The following is a 14,259-nucleotide window of genomic DNA, read 5'->3' as shown; positions in this document are numbered from 1 at the left end:
AAAATACAAAATTATCCCCGGCACTCCAAGAGAAAAAAATTATGTATTTTTGGAGTATTGACTGTTTCCCTAGAGCACCCGCATTCATAGTGAGCCAGGTCTATACGAATTATTGGACTTTATTTTTCCTGGGCTCCTATCATCCGTGTTTTTTCCTGACCTCAATGTCTTTCAATACTTTTTCATATGCTAATGAAGAGGTGACAAGTATCCTGTCAAGGGTCACCACACCACGCACTTTTTTATCAGTTCCCACTGAAGAGATTCGTACCCGCGACTATGAAAAGGAGCTAAAGAGATACACAGCTTTGGACTTACATTGCGCTACATTAGCTGAGTACCATAAAGTTCAGCGAATCCCGCGAGGCCTCAGAGTACCCCTTCGTCCTACCTTATTTTCGGATAACCCCGAATACTGTACAAAGTACGAAAGTATTTTAAACAAATGTTCGATGGACGTGATCATATTGACCATTTAGCTAATGTATTGGTGTCACAAGTTTCCAGAGACACATTACCTCCCGCACACCATTTCATGCTGTTTGACAGGTCCTCTGCTCACTAACAAGATTGGCATGGCACCTATACAGTAGCCAATTATTGGACAGTCACGACATACGACTTTCTACCTCGGTGGAATACCACTACATGATTACCCCATAGACTATTGACTGGCTGATCCCGATTGTCTATTATTCAGTCACAGCGCTCATACGCACCTGATAAGTTCCTCTTCATATGAGTGGTGACTCGTATTGCTCCCTCCCTCGAGTAGTATGCACATACCGATTTCTCTGCTTCATAGTCTGATTAATTCTCTTGATAAAGGTCAAGGTATGACCGAAACGTCGAGATAAGACTATTCACAATAAAAAACATCAAAAATACCCAGACATTGTTTTTTTTTTTTCTCTTGGAGTGCCGGGGATAATTTTGTATTTCTGGCTGAGTAAGTGTCACAGGGCCCGAGCACTGTATACAATGAGGGTCAGTGGAACCTGCCGGTAGCGGGGTCGTACATGCGGCGCAGGCAGCATAATAAGCCTGTGTTTTGGCACCCCTGCCTTTTGTGGGCGCCATGCTATTATCTTCCCTGAGCAACACAATAGGGTATATAGCCAGAAATCAACTGTGCACCATACAGTGTAAAGTATATACCATAAACATATACAGTATAGTTACAGTACTGCACAATGGGGCTAGCACCACAGGTGCTGCTTAGCACCCGCTTCAAGCGGTTGTGAGGCCAACCAAGTCCCTGCCTGGGTCTCCCAGACTTTGTCCCCCTCTGCTGCGTCCGAGGAGCTGACAGGAATGGCTGCCGGCGTCCTGAGGAGAGGAGGGAGTCGTGGGCGTGGCCGAGAAAGTGCGGGAACTGGAGCCGCACTGTGCACAGTGAGAGGGGTGGAGTATGCAAAGCATGCTCCAGCCCTCAGTGCTGCTCGTTCTGTGCAGCTTCCCGCCCTTCCCCTGCATGTCAGGGCTGAGGGCGGGAGGAAAGGGAAACTAGGCCGCAAAAAGCCGGGGACTCGAGTAATAAGCGCGGCCGCCGTATATGCGCGGCCAGCGCGGAAGTCCCCGGCGCACTACAAATCCCAGCCGCGCCGCAGTGTTTCCGCGGCAGCGGCGGTCAGCGCGGCAGTCCCTATACATAAAACACACTCAGCAACGCTGAGTGTGTAATGGCACATTTTAACCCGGTCAGCGCCGCGGTCCCCGGTGCACTAGCACACCCAGCAAAGCTGTAGTGTTGCTGTGCGCGGTCCCCACAGGGATACAGAGTACCTCCAAGTAGCAGGGCCATGTCCCTGAACGGTACCCGGCTCCTATCCAGCAGGCTCCACAGGAGTTGTGGATGAAGCACGGTCTCCTGTGCCTGGAGACCGATAGGATCCCACTTCACCCAGAGCCCTGAGGGGGATGGGGAAGGAAAAACAGCATGTGGGCTCCAGCCTCCGTACCCGCAATGGATACCTCAACCTTAACAACACCGCCAAGAGTGGGGTGAGAAGGGAGCATGCTGGGGGCCCTATATGGGCCCACTTTTCTTCCATCCGACATAGTCAGCAGCTGCTGCTGACCAATCTGTGGAGCTGTGCGTGCATGTCTGCCTCCTTCGCACAAAGCAAAAAAACTGAGGAGCCCGTGGGAGCACGGGGGGTGTATAGGCAGAAGGGGAGGGGCTTTACACTTTTAGTGTAATACTTTGTGCGGCCTCTGGAGGCATAGCCTATACACCCAATGGTCTGGGTCTCCCAATGGAGCGACAAAGAAAGAGAATTTTGTTACTTACCGTAAATTCTTTTTCTTATAGTTCCGACATGGGAGACCCAGACCATGGGTGTATAGCTTCTGCCTCCGGAGGACACACAAAGTACTACACTCAAACGTGTAGCTCCTCCCTCCTAGCATATACACCCCCTGGTAGCCTGTCCTAGCCAGTTTAGTGCAAAAGTTGAAGGAGGACATCCACCCACAAGTAGAGACAGAGCAAAACCCGGAACAACCGGAACCTCTGTCTACAACAACAGCCGGTGATAACACACGGAACAAGAAACCTGCCAACAGGCAACAGGGAGGGTGCTGGGTCTCCCATGTCGGAACTATAAGAAAAAGAATTTACGGTAAGTAACAAAATTCTCTTTTTCTTCATCGTTCCTTATGGGAGACCCAGACCATGGGACGTTCTAAAGCAGTCCATGGGTGGGAATAAATAGAAAAACTGAGAAGTAGGCGAAACCTAACTTCACAAATGGGCGACAGCCGCCTAAAGGATGCGTCTGCCCAAGCTCGCATCTGCCGAAGCAAGAGCATGCACTTGGTAGTGCTTCGAAAAGGTATGCAGACTAGTCCAAGTGGCAGTCTGACAGACCTGCTGAGCCGTAGCCTGGGCCTGAAAGCCTAAGAGGCACCAAAAGCCCTGGTCAAGTGTGCCTTGATCCCCGGCGGGAGAGGCACTTGAGTACCCTGGTAGGTATCGGAAATGGCCGACCTAAACCAACGAGCCAGGGTCGGCTTAAAAGCCGAAAGGCCCTTACGCTGACCAGCAGTCAGCACAAAAAAGAGGTGCACCGCCTAAGAACAGCGGTGCGAGACACATAGAACCGGAGCGCCCGCACCAGATCCAGAGTATGCAACGCTCTTTCAAAGCGATGAACAGGTGCCGGACAAAAGGAAGGCAGGGAAAATGCCCCGGTTAAGGTGGAACAGCAACCACCTTAGGGAGAAAGTCCGGAGTCAGACGGAGAACCACCTTGTCTTGATGAAGGGAGGACTCCGAAGAGAGTGCAGCCAAAACAGAGACTCTCTTGAGGGAAGTTATGGCCACTAGAAAGACCACCTTCTGTGAAAGACTAAACTAAGAAACCTCCCTAAGAGGCTCAAAGGGGGGTTTCCGGAAGCCGTGAGGACCGAATCAAGGTCCCAGGGCTCCAAGGGCCGCCGGTAAGGCGGAATGATGTGAGATACGCCCTGCATGAAGGAGCTCACCTGGGCCAGCCGGGCGATACGCCGCTGGCACAACACTGATAGAGCCGAGACCTGTCCCTTAAGGGAATTGAGGGATAGTCCTAGCTGCAGACCGGACTGTAGAAGGGACAGGAGGGTCGGCAAGGCCAAAAGGCCAAAGGATACTTCGGAGCTCGAGTCAGAGTGGAGATGACTTCAGGAGGGATACCAGAAGTCGACAAGATCCATGACTCAAACGCCACACCGTCAATCTGAGAGCCGCAGGTTCTGGCGGAAGGACGGACCTCGTGAGAGAAGGTCTGGACAGTCCGGGAGATGCTATGGCACCTCTACGGACAGATGGAGCAGGTCAGGGTACCAAACTTGCCTGGGTCAGTCTGGAGTAATGAGAATGACCCGACGGCCCTCCTTTCTGATCTTGCGCAGGACTCTGGGCAAGAACTAGAGGGTGAAAAACGTTAGACAGACGAAGCTGGGACCAAACTTGAACCAGTGCGTCTGCCGCAAAAACCTGAGGATCGTGGAGCCACGGTTTGACGGCTGAGACAATCAGCCTCCCAGTTTTCCACGTCTGGGATGTGGGCTGTGGATATGGTGGACTAGAAGTCCTCCGTCCACTGAAGAATGTGAACCTCCAACATTGCCAGGCGGCTGAGTGTCCCGCCCTGGAGGTTGATGTAGGCAAACGCTGTAGCGTTGTCTGACTGGACTCGAATGTGCCTGGCCGCCAACAGATGGTGAAAGGCTTAGAGAGCTAGAAACACAGCTCTGATTTCCAGCACATTGATCCAGAGGGCTGATTCGGACAGAGTCCAAGTGCCCTGCGCTCCATGGTGGAGATATACTGCTCCCCAGCCGGATAGACTAGCATCTTGGTGAGGATCACCCGGGACGGAGCCAGGAAGGAGCGTCCCTGAGACAGAGGGGACGAAGTCACCACTGAAACGAGCCCCTGGTCTGTGGCGAAGCCACCGCCCCGTGGAAGGAGGAAGTCCGCTTGTTCCAACAGCGGAAAATATCCAGCCGCAGAGGACGCAGATGGAACTGGACAAAGGAATCGCTTCCATTGACACCACCATCTGATCCAGCACCTGTATTAGGTGCCTGATGGAACGACGTCGACCACCAGCGGAGGGACTGCTGTTTGACTAAGGGCAGCTTCACAAGTGCCGACAGAGTCCCGAATTGCGTCCCTGAGTATGTGAACTTCTGGGTCGAAGTCAGAGTGGACTTGGACAGAATGACAAACCACCCGAATTGGTTAGAGTGGCGAGAGTGAGCGAGGCACTCCGCTAACAGTCTGCACTGGATGAAGCCCAGACCAGAAGGCTGTCCAGGACAAAAGGATCACTGCCAACCCCTAGAGGTGCAGGACCGCAACACAGCTGCCCCGACCTTGAGAATACTCGAGGGGCCGTGGCTAACCCCAAGGGAAGAGCCACGAATTGGACCACTCTGATTGCAAAACGTAGCCAACGCTGGTGTGAAACTGCGATTGGCACATGCAGATAGGCATCTCTGATGTCGATGGAGGCTAGGGAATCTCCTTGGGTCATTGATTGATCGCAGAGACTCTATGCGAAACTGCTGCACCTGAACATGCTTGAGAAGCTTGAGATCCAGGTCGGAAGGCACCGCCCTCCTCGGGTACTAGGAATAGATTTAAGCAGAAATCTCAGAACCGTTCCCAGTCGGGAACCGGTACAATCACTCCAGTGGCCTGCAAGAATGCCACAGCCTGTGAGAAGGCGGCGGCCTTGGAGCAGGGGGGAGTTGACAGAAAAAATCTGTTTGGCGGGCTGGATAGAGTTCTATCCTGTAGCCGTGGGAGATGGTATCTCGCACCCACTGATCGGAGACGTGTTAAAACCATACGTCGCCAAAGTGGGAGAGCCTGCCACCGACCAAGGACGTTGTTGGCGTGGCTAGATAGCCAGGAGGAGGCTGACTTAGTGGCAGCATCTCCTGCGGTCTTCTCGTGCGCCATTTGGGTTTACGATCCTTGGCTGAGTCAGTGGACGAGGCCGAGGGCTTAGAGAACGATCAGATGGAGGAACAAAAAGAACGAAACCTCGACTGATTCCTGCCCTGGACAGGTTTCCTGGTTTAGGTTTGTGGCATGGAAGAAACTCTTCCCGCCAAGAGCTTCCTTAATAATTTCATCCAGTTGTTCCCGAATAGTCTGGTCCCAGCACAAGGGAGCCCAGCAAGGAACTTCTTTAGAAGCATCCGCCTTCCGCTTCCGAAGCCACCGGAGCCTGCGGATAGCGAGGAAATTAGCCGAGGCCACCGCAGTGTGGTGAGAGTCTCCAGCATGGCGGACATGGCATAGGATGAAAAGACTGAAGTCTGGAAGTTAAGGCAACCATTTCGGGCAAAGGGTCCCTGTGAGGGAATGCATCTCCTCAAGAGAGAGCAGAGATGGCTTTGAAAGCCGCACTGCTGCAAAAGCTGGGGAGAACGAAGCCCCTGCCGCCTCCATACAGATTTGGCCAGAAGGACAACCTGGCGGACAGCAAAACCGTAAGTGAGGAGCCATCAGCCACTGATACAACGTCCGGGCTGAGAGTCTAAACACCAGAGGGACCACCTTTGGTGAATGAGCCCACTCCTTGACCACCTCTGGTGGAAGGGGAAAACTGTCATCAGAACCACGCTTTGGGAAGCGTTTGCCAGAGCAGACCCTGGGCTTGGTCACAGTAGCCTGAAAACTGGAGCGGTTAAGGAACACACTCCTTGTTCTCTTAGGCAAGGTAAACTGGTGCCTTTTTGCCAGAGAGGGTTGCTCCTCTGATACTGGCGGATTGAGGACCAGTACAGAATTAATGTACAGTGGGAATCTTAGAGAGGTGCCGTCAGGCACTGATACAACTATCAGGGCTAAAATACTAGACACCGGAGGGACCAACGTTGGTGAATAAGCCCACTCCTTGACCACCTCTGGTGGAAGGGGGAAACAGTCATCAGAACCACGCTTTGGGAGCGTCTGTCAGGACAGGCTCTGGGCTTGTCACAGTGGGCTGAAAACTGGAGTGGTTAAGGAACACACTCCTTGTTCTCTTAAGGTATACTGATGCCTTTCTGCCAGAGGGGGATACTCCCCTGATACAGGCGGATTGAGGTCCAGTACAAATATAATGGACGCAATCATCATTAGCATCTGCATCACCTTCGGACAGATCAATGGTACATTAAGTAGCGTCCGAGCCCCCAGTAAAGACATCCTCCTCGTCCAGCGAGTCAGCTCGTGAATCAGAGCTGCGGGACGGGGAAGGACAGGGGACCCTGCGTCTCCATTTTAGGAGGACGGGGTCTGAGATGAAGAGTCCTCTGAGAGCTTTGCTGAGCGAGCCGTAGCAGCCGAAGCGCCCTAAGAAGGGGGCTAATGCATGCTCAGCACCACCGGAGCAGCTGGAGGGGCCACTGACGAGCCTCCAGGCTGAGGGACCACTGTGTTTATGTGCTCAGTACAGGCAGTACGAGTCTACATGCAGTGCGTACTAAGAACAGCCTTGCTCTGATGTGAGACATGCTGCAGAAGTGGGGGCTCTGTGAGGGAATGCATCTCCAGAATGACCCCCAGCAGAGTATATAAACAGAGAATATAAGCAGCTGCACAACTGGAGGTTGTGGCTTGCCAGACCGTTTAACATACATTTCTGTGCCCTCCAGTCCCCCAGCCCAGGCCCCCATTTGTCACAATGTGGTATCTCTGTGCCTATGCAGACATTGAGAACGCTGAGAAAATGGCGACCGGAGCGAGGAGAGGGGGCGGGGCCTACTCTGAGAGCGGGCAAATGAGGTATACAGGGGAGGGAATCTGTCCTCAGTGAGGAGTGTCCGTTCCCTGTGCTGAACAGCCGCTGGGCGGAGCCACACTGTCCCTCTGCATGCTGACATGCAGGGGGAGTGAAACCGAAACTAGGCCTCAGGCGAAGCCGGGGCCTAGATTTAAACATGCGGCCAGCGTGCAGGCACCATCGGCGCGGTTCTCCAGTGAAAACTGCAGAACCGGCCGGAAAGGTTACCACAGTTACATAACACACTCCCCCCAATAAATAAAGTACAAGGGGCCCCAGGAACGACCACTTTCTGTGGTAAAAACGTCTCAATACTTAGCTTTTGAGACGCAGGTGCCAGGTCCCTGGGGGGGGGGTTAAACGCTCCGTCCGGTAGGATCCTGAACAGGGCTGCGGATGGAGACCGGTCTCCTGCAAAGCAGTGAGAACTGAGATGGCTCCCACTTCAAGCCAGAGCCCCAGGGGATGGTGAAGGAGCGCGGCATGTGAAGGCTCCAGCCTTGTAAAGTCAACCTTAACAGCACCGCCGACACAGTGGGGTGAGAAGGGACATGCCGGGAGTCCAGATTGGACCCGCTTTTCTTCCAAATCTTTGAAATCCAAAAAATCAAAAATCAGAGAATGCATGTGTGTGTGTGACCTCCTGAAAACAAAGCATTGAAACTGGCTAGGACTGGCTACCAGGGGGTGTATATGCTAGGAGGGAGGAGCTACACGTTTGAGTGTAGTACTTTGTGTGTCATCCGGAGGCAGAAGCTATACACCCATGGTCTGGGTCTCCCATAAGGAACGATGAAGAAAATACTCATCGGAGCAGCAGGAATAAAGTGCAACAACTGAGCCCTTTTCATCTGGTGCCTATTCACATTACATGACTTAGCTGAACCCGCTAGGACTGGACCACCAGCTTATGTGTATGGGACCCGCTAGGACTGGACCACCAGCTTATGTGTATGGGACCCGCTAGGACTGGACCACCAGCTTATGTGTATGGGACCCGCTAGGACTGGACCACCAGCTTATGTGTATGGGACCCGCTAGGACTGGACCACCAGCTTATGTGTATGGGACCCGCTAGGAGTGGACCACCATCTGATGTGTATGGGACCCGCTAGGAGTGGACCACCAGCTGATGTGTATGGGACTCGCTAGGACTGGACCACCAGCTGATGTGTATGGGACCCGCTAGGACTGGACCACCAGCTGATGTGTATGGGACCCGCTAGGACTGGACCACCAGCTGATGTGTATGGGACTCGCTAGGACTGGACCACCAGCTGATGTGTATGGGATCCGCTAGGACTGGACCACCAGCTGATGTGTATGGGACCCGCTAGGACTGGACCACCAGCTAATGTGTATGGGACCCGCTAGGACTGGACCACCAGCTGATGTGTATGGGACCCAGCTAGGACTGGACCACCAACTGATGTGTATGGGACCCGCTAGGACTGGACCACCAGCTGATGTGTATGGGACCCTGTGAGGTAAATCCGGAGATATGACGATAAATCATGATATTCAAGTATGTCAGGAAGCCCTCTCCTGGTGTCACCCCCCCTTTCCTTCACACAACTGGTTTAGCAACAAATCCCATGGCCATGTCCTGTGATATGGAAATGAGGTGGTGTGGGAACAATGGACACAGGATGACTCCCTGCCGTCACCCTGTAACAAGAGTTGTATCTCATTAGCAAGGCTATGGAAATAGCCAGACAGAACGACTCCAGTAAAAAATGGTTCATATCTCGCAAGCCATATTTCCGATAAATATGGCAACCATAAAAATGGTGTCTCTGCATGCGGACGATGCCGGCACACCCTTTTTATGGGAGCAGGACATTGGGAAATGCCCCAGGCGTGATATCAGCCAATGGGGAACTGGCAGACAGGTCATGAGTCCCCTCGTTCTGTAGCTAAATTCATAACTGTCACAATGAGAGCATTGGCGTCCGCCTACGACGCTCCCAGGCAAAGTTATGGCCAATATCCCCTTTGCTGGATAATTCTGATCCATGCAGGGGGAGTGGCAGTGCTTCCCTGTGAGGTCACTAAGGTAGGAGGGGACCTGGATCTGCCCAGGTTGATAACCCTACTTCGGCCATTTTCCAGTGTTCTTCTGCTCGGGGGCCTGGTTGGGAAAGACCTGTGAGGGAGTTCCTGGAAACCTGGTCTACAGCGCCCCCCTGTGGCCAGACGCAACAAGGTAACTGCTGGAACTGTGTATGCCTGTTTGTAACCCATGCTTTGATTGTAACTGTACTCTGACATATGTATATTCTGTAGATTCCCTATTGTATATATTGTAGTTTCTAGTGTGGCTTTAGGCTGATTAAATTATATAATTAATCTTGGGCTGTTCTGTTATCTCGATCTTGAATCCCACGTCTGTGTGTTCGGCTAATAGTTACCGTGAAGCGGTTGGTGGCAGCGAGTTGTGCCAAGGATTATTGTGGGGAGGCCAGTGAGATTCAGGGACGTTTTATATATTCCGCCCGCGGAGGTCGGGGGAATATATACCTTACTCTCACCGGGGACCCTTCAATAATCGGCATAAGTAGTATAGCGGCCTCCTTGCTTATTGTCGGGCAATTCCATAATTGGCCTGACTATAAGAGGGGCGCTAGAGAGCGCGTCACGTGCTCTGTCTGTCGGTCGGGAGGTATAAAGGAGGGGTGACCCCCACTTGTTACCCCCCGATTGTGACGTACTGGTAGCCAGCGCGGGGGATTTCTGAGTGACCCCCCCGGTGGTTTGTGACATATTGGTGGCATAGCGGTGGGATCGAGATAATAGTGTGTGTGAGTGTGAGACCCATACTCCCAGACACTAAAGACTGCCTGCAGCAGCTGTGGCTGCTGGGGTCTTCAGACTAGCTCAACACTAGAGTGTCAGAGTGCAGATACTGTAAGGTGTGTGGAGGCATCAGGTGTCAGTTCTGTGTCAGTGACCAAAAGTCTGCAAGAATGGCTGATGGCACCAGGAGCAGAGCTATGCAACTGGCCAATGCTAAAGCAGGAGCCGAAGAGAGGGAGGACGGTGCTGTGGACAGCAATGAGGAGGTTGCCCACGAGTCCTCCAGGAGCTCGACGCCAGAAAACCGTTCTGCAGAGGACAGCGCACAAGCTGGCAATTATGGACAAGATGAGGAGCAGCTCACCCAAGGTTCCTCAACGAGCCAGATGCCAGCCCTCCGCTCTGAAAGGGACAGTGAATCGCCTAGCTCTGCAGCGTGCCGCAGATCACCACGTGCCATTCCACCGAGCCTGGGAGGCTCGGATAGCCTTCTTCAAATGGCTATGGCCCTTCTCCAGGCTGGAGACCAGAAGGGCTACAAGGAACTCCTGGCAGAGCGCAGGGCAGAGCGGCACGCAGAGCGTGAGGCTGCGGAGCGAGAGCGGCAGGCAGCGCGTGAAGAGCGAGAGCGACAGGCAGACCGTGACTACCAGCTGCAGCTAGCTCAGCTCCGGCCCTCATCAGCCACACGTGACCTTCGAGACACCAAACTTCCAAAGGTCCGTGTTGAGGACTTCCCAGTGCTGGAGAAGGATGGAGACTTGGACTCTTTCTTGACTGCTTTTGAACGGACTTGCTTGCAGCACCATCTGGACAAGGACCAGTGGGCCAAATACCTGACCCCCCGTTTAAGGGGTAAGGCCCTGGATGTCCTTGGGGACTTGCCTGCTGAGGCAGATCAGGGCTACGACACCATCAAGCGGGCCCTGATCCAACAGTACAACCTCACTCCAGAGTCCTACCGCAAGAAGTTCCGGAGCCTACAGAAGGGACCAAAGGACTCCTGGGCTGACCACCGGCGGGCACTTGCCCGAGCTGCCGACCACTGGACCCAAGGCCTGCAGCTTTCCACCGGACCGGAGATCCTGGACTTGTTCATCACGGAGCAACTCTTGTGGAACTGCCCTGAGGATCTCCGCCAGTTCATCCGAGACCAGAAGCCAAAGGGGTCCACGGCTACAGCTGCCCTTGCCGATGACTACACCAACAACCGGGCCCCTGAGGCCAGGAGAGCGGCCACCAGCAGCACCTGGAGAGGGGGTAAGATGAATTCTGCGACTGCCCCACCTGCCCCTAGACTGCAGGGGGTGTCCCCCTCAACTCCCCTCTCCAGGCCCGTGGCGGAACCAAGACGGTGCCACCAGTGCAACCTACCTGGACACTTCAAGGCCATGTGCCCTCAGCGTCCCAAGGCCCCGGCTCCGTCCCCGTCCCAAGGGCCGCCCAAGGTGTATTGTGTGGGTGGGGGTGGTGGTAGGTCCCTGGACAGCTTCCAACCTGTCACCGTCGGCCGGTCTGTGACCATAGGACTGCGAGACAGCGCCTCGGAGGTGACTCTGGTGCGGCCTGAGATGGTGTCCCCCCAAGACTTGATCCCTGGAAAAACCCTCGCTGTCTCCGGGATTGGAGGCACTGACCCGGCGCTGCCTGTTGCTGACATTTATGTGGACTGGGGCGCAGGGCGAGGGGTGAGGGAGGTGGGGGTAACTGATCGGATCCCTGCAAACGTGCTACTTGGGACAGATTTGGGGCAGATAACCTCCCAGTTTGGGCCCCCCCCAAGGGCTGAACCTTCAGCCCGTACTGACATGACTCCTAACAATGTTAATGTGTTATCTATGAATGATGTAAGGGAGGAGGGAGTGAACTCTGATATTTCTGCTTGCATAGACACCATAGACACACACTCAGCTGCAGCTGTGACAGGGGAGGGGGTCAGAGAAAGGTGTGACAATGCCTCTACAAGTAATCAGCCTGTGAGCTGGGATCTGTTGCCCTCTGCAGGGATAAGCAGAGAGCAGGGTGCTGCAGGGGGAGGACCAGTGTGTGGGGTGGGGGCTACCACAGCAAATGTGGGGTCCCCAGAGATTTCACAGCGGGGTTCTGTTGCTGCAGGAGGGGAACAGGCAGGTGAGATTGGGGCCGGTCCAGGAGCGGAAGTGCTCCCAGGTAAGATCTCGGTGCATGGTTCCCCCACAACCGGGGTGTCAGGAAGCCAGGTAGGTCTGCCTGAACCGGCGACTTGGTCAGGAACGGAGGAGGAGCAGGCACGACCCACGGTCGCAGCGGCTGTGGCCGCTGTCACCCGCAGTGGGAGTGCTGGGAGCCAAGGGGCCTCCCGGAGGTCCGATAGCTCTTCCCCTTCTGACCAAGTGGCAGCCGAGTCAGGTGGAGGCCAGGACACAGGTCCCGGGGTACTGACTGAAGATGTGACAGTCTCGTCGATTCTGGCCACATCTAGTCAGGGGTTTCAGGCAGCGTTAGAAGCTGACGACAGCCTGAAAGCTCTTAAAGAGCAGGCGGCACAGCCTCCCTCGGACTCGGACCCGGAGCGAGTGGTCTGGGACCAAGGACGGCTGTACCGGGCCACGGTCCAGCAGGGTTCACCGGAGGCGTGGCCCAGGGACCGACAGTTGGTGGTACCCTATCCGTTCCGGACGGAGTTGTTGCGGATCGCACATGAGATTCCGATGGCCGGACACCTAGGGATCGCTAAGACCAAGGCCAGGTTAAACCAGCATTTCTACTGGCCAAAAATGGGGGCCGATGTGGCTGCCTACTGCCGTTCGTGTGAAACCTGTCAGAGAGTGGGGAAGGCGGGGCCACGCCCCAAAGCCCCACTGGTATCTCTGCCAATCATCGATGAGCCTTTCAGGAGGGTGGCTGTGGATCTGGTCGGCCCGCTGGCCATCCCCAGCAGCTCCGGGAAACGCTTCATACTGACGGTAGTGGACTATGCCACCCGGTACCCAGAAGCAGTGGCCTTGTCGTCCATTCGGGCTGACAAGGTGGCCACCGCATTGCTGGAGATTTTCTCCCGAGTGGGTTTTCCCCAGGAAATGCTCACTGACCGGGGGACCCAATTCATGTCCCAGCTGATGGAAGCCCTCTGTAAACAAGTCCAGGTGCGACATCTGGTGGCCAGCCCGTACCATCCACAGACTAATGGCCTGTGCGAGCGGTTCAATGGCACCTTAAAGCAGATGCTTAAGATGTTGGTCGACTCCCATGGGCGTGACTGGGAGCGGTATCTCCCACACCTGTTATTTGCTTACCGGGAGGTTCCACAGGCCTCAACAGGATTCTCACCGTTTGAGCTCCTGTACGGGCGACGTGTGCGGGGCCCCCTGGCTCTGGTGAAAGAGGCTTGGGAAGGGGATTTGGCCACCCCTGGAGTGTCGGTTATCGAGTATGTCATGCGCTTCCGGGACAAAATGCAGGCCTTGACGCAACTGGTACACGACAATATGGCTCAAGCCCAGGCCGATCAGAAGCGTTGGTACGACCAGAACGCTTGTGAGAGGACCTACCAAGTGGGTCAAAAGGTGTGGGTACTGGTCCCCGTACCACAGGACAAGCTTCAGGCAGCCTGGGAAGGCCCATACCTCGTGTACCAGCAGCTCAACCCTGTAACGTACCTGGTCACCCTGGACCCTGCCCGTGGAAGGCGGAAGCCCTTCCATGTGAACATGATGAAGGCACATCATGAGCGGGAGGCATGTGCGCTCCCCGTGTGCAACCTGCCCGAGGAGGGAGAAGCGGAAACCCTCTTGGATATGCTAGCCCAGGTTAGGGCAGGCGGATCCATTGAGGATGTGGAGGTTGGCCACCAGCTCTTGGAGGACCAACGGTCCCAGCTGTGGGCCACCCTACACCCCTTCCGGGGGTTGTTTACCAACCAGCCCGGAAGGACTGACTTGGCTGTCCATCACGTGGACACTGGGGATCATCCCCCGATCCGGCGTTCAGCATATCGGGTCTCCCTGGAGGTGCAGCAACACATGCGCCAGGAGATTGACGAGATGCTGAAGCTGGGGGTGATCCAGGCATCCAACAGCGCTTGGGCCTCGCCTGTAGTGCTCGTCCCTAAGAAGGACCGAACCACTCGGTTCTGCGTGGACTACAGGGGGCTCAATGCGGTCACGGTCGCCGATGCGTACCCAATGCCACGCATCGATGACCTGCTCGATCAGTT

General features: G+C 54.8%; 1 protein-coding gene across 1 annotated transcript in view; it reads right to left on the bottom strand.

The window, feature by feature from the left end:
* Positions 1 to 14,259, bottom strand: part of TRRAP (transformation/transcription domain associated protein) — a 467,034-nt gene that overhangs the window by 182,161 nt on the left and 270,614 nt on the right. The gene's annotated exons all lie outside the window — the stretch shown is intronic.

The sequence above is a fragment of the Anomaloglossus baeobatrachus genome, chromosome 7, assembly GCF_048569485.1.
Source record: "Anomaloglossus baeobatrachus isolate aAnoBae1 chromosome 7, aAnoBae1.hap1, whole genome shotgun sequence".
NCBI classification, from domain to species: domain Eukaryota; kingdom Metazoa; phylum Chordata; class Amphibia; order Anura; family Aromobatidae; genus Anomaloglossus; species Anomaloglossus baeobatrachus.
The sequence above is the reverse complement of the archived record's forward strand: the minus strand, read 5'-3'. Positions and strand labels throughout refer to the sequence as shown.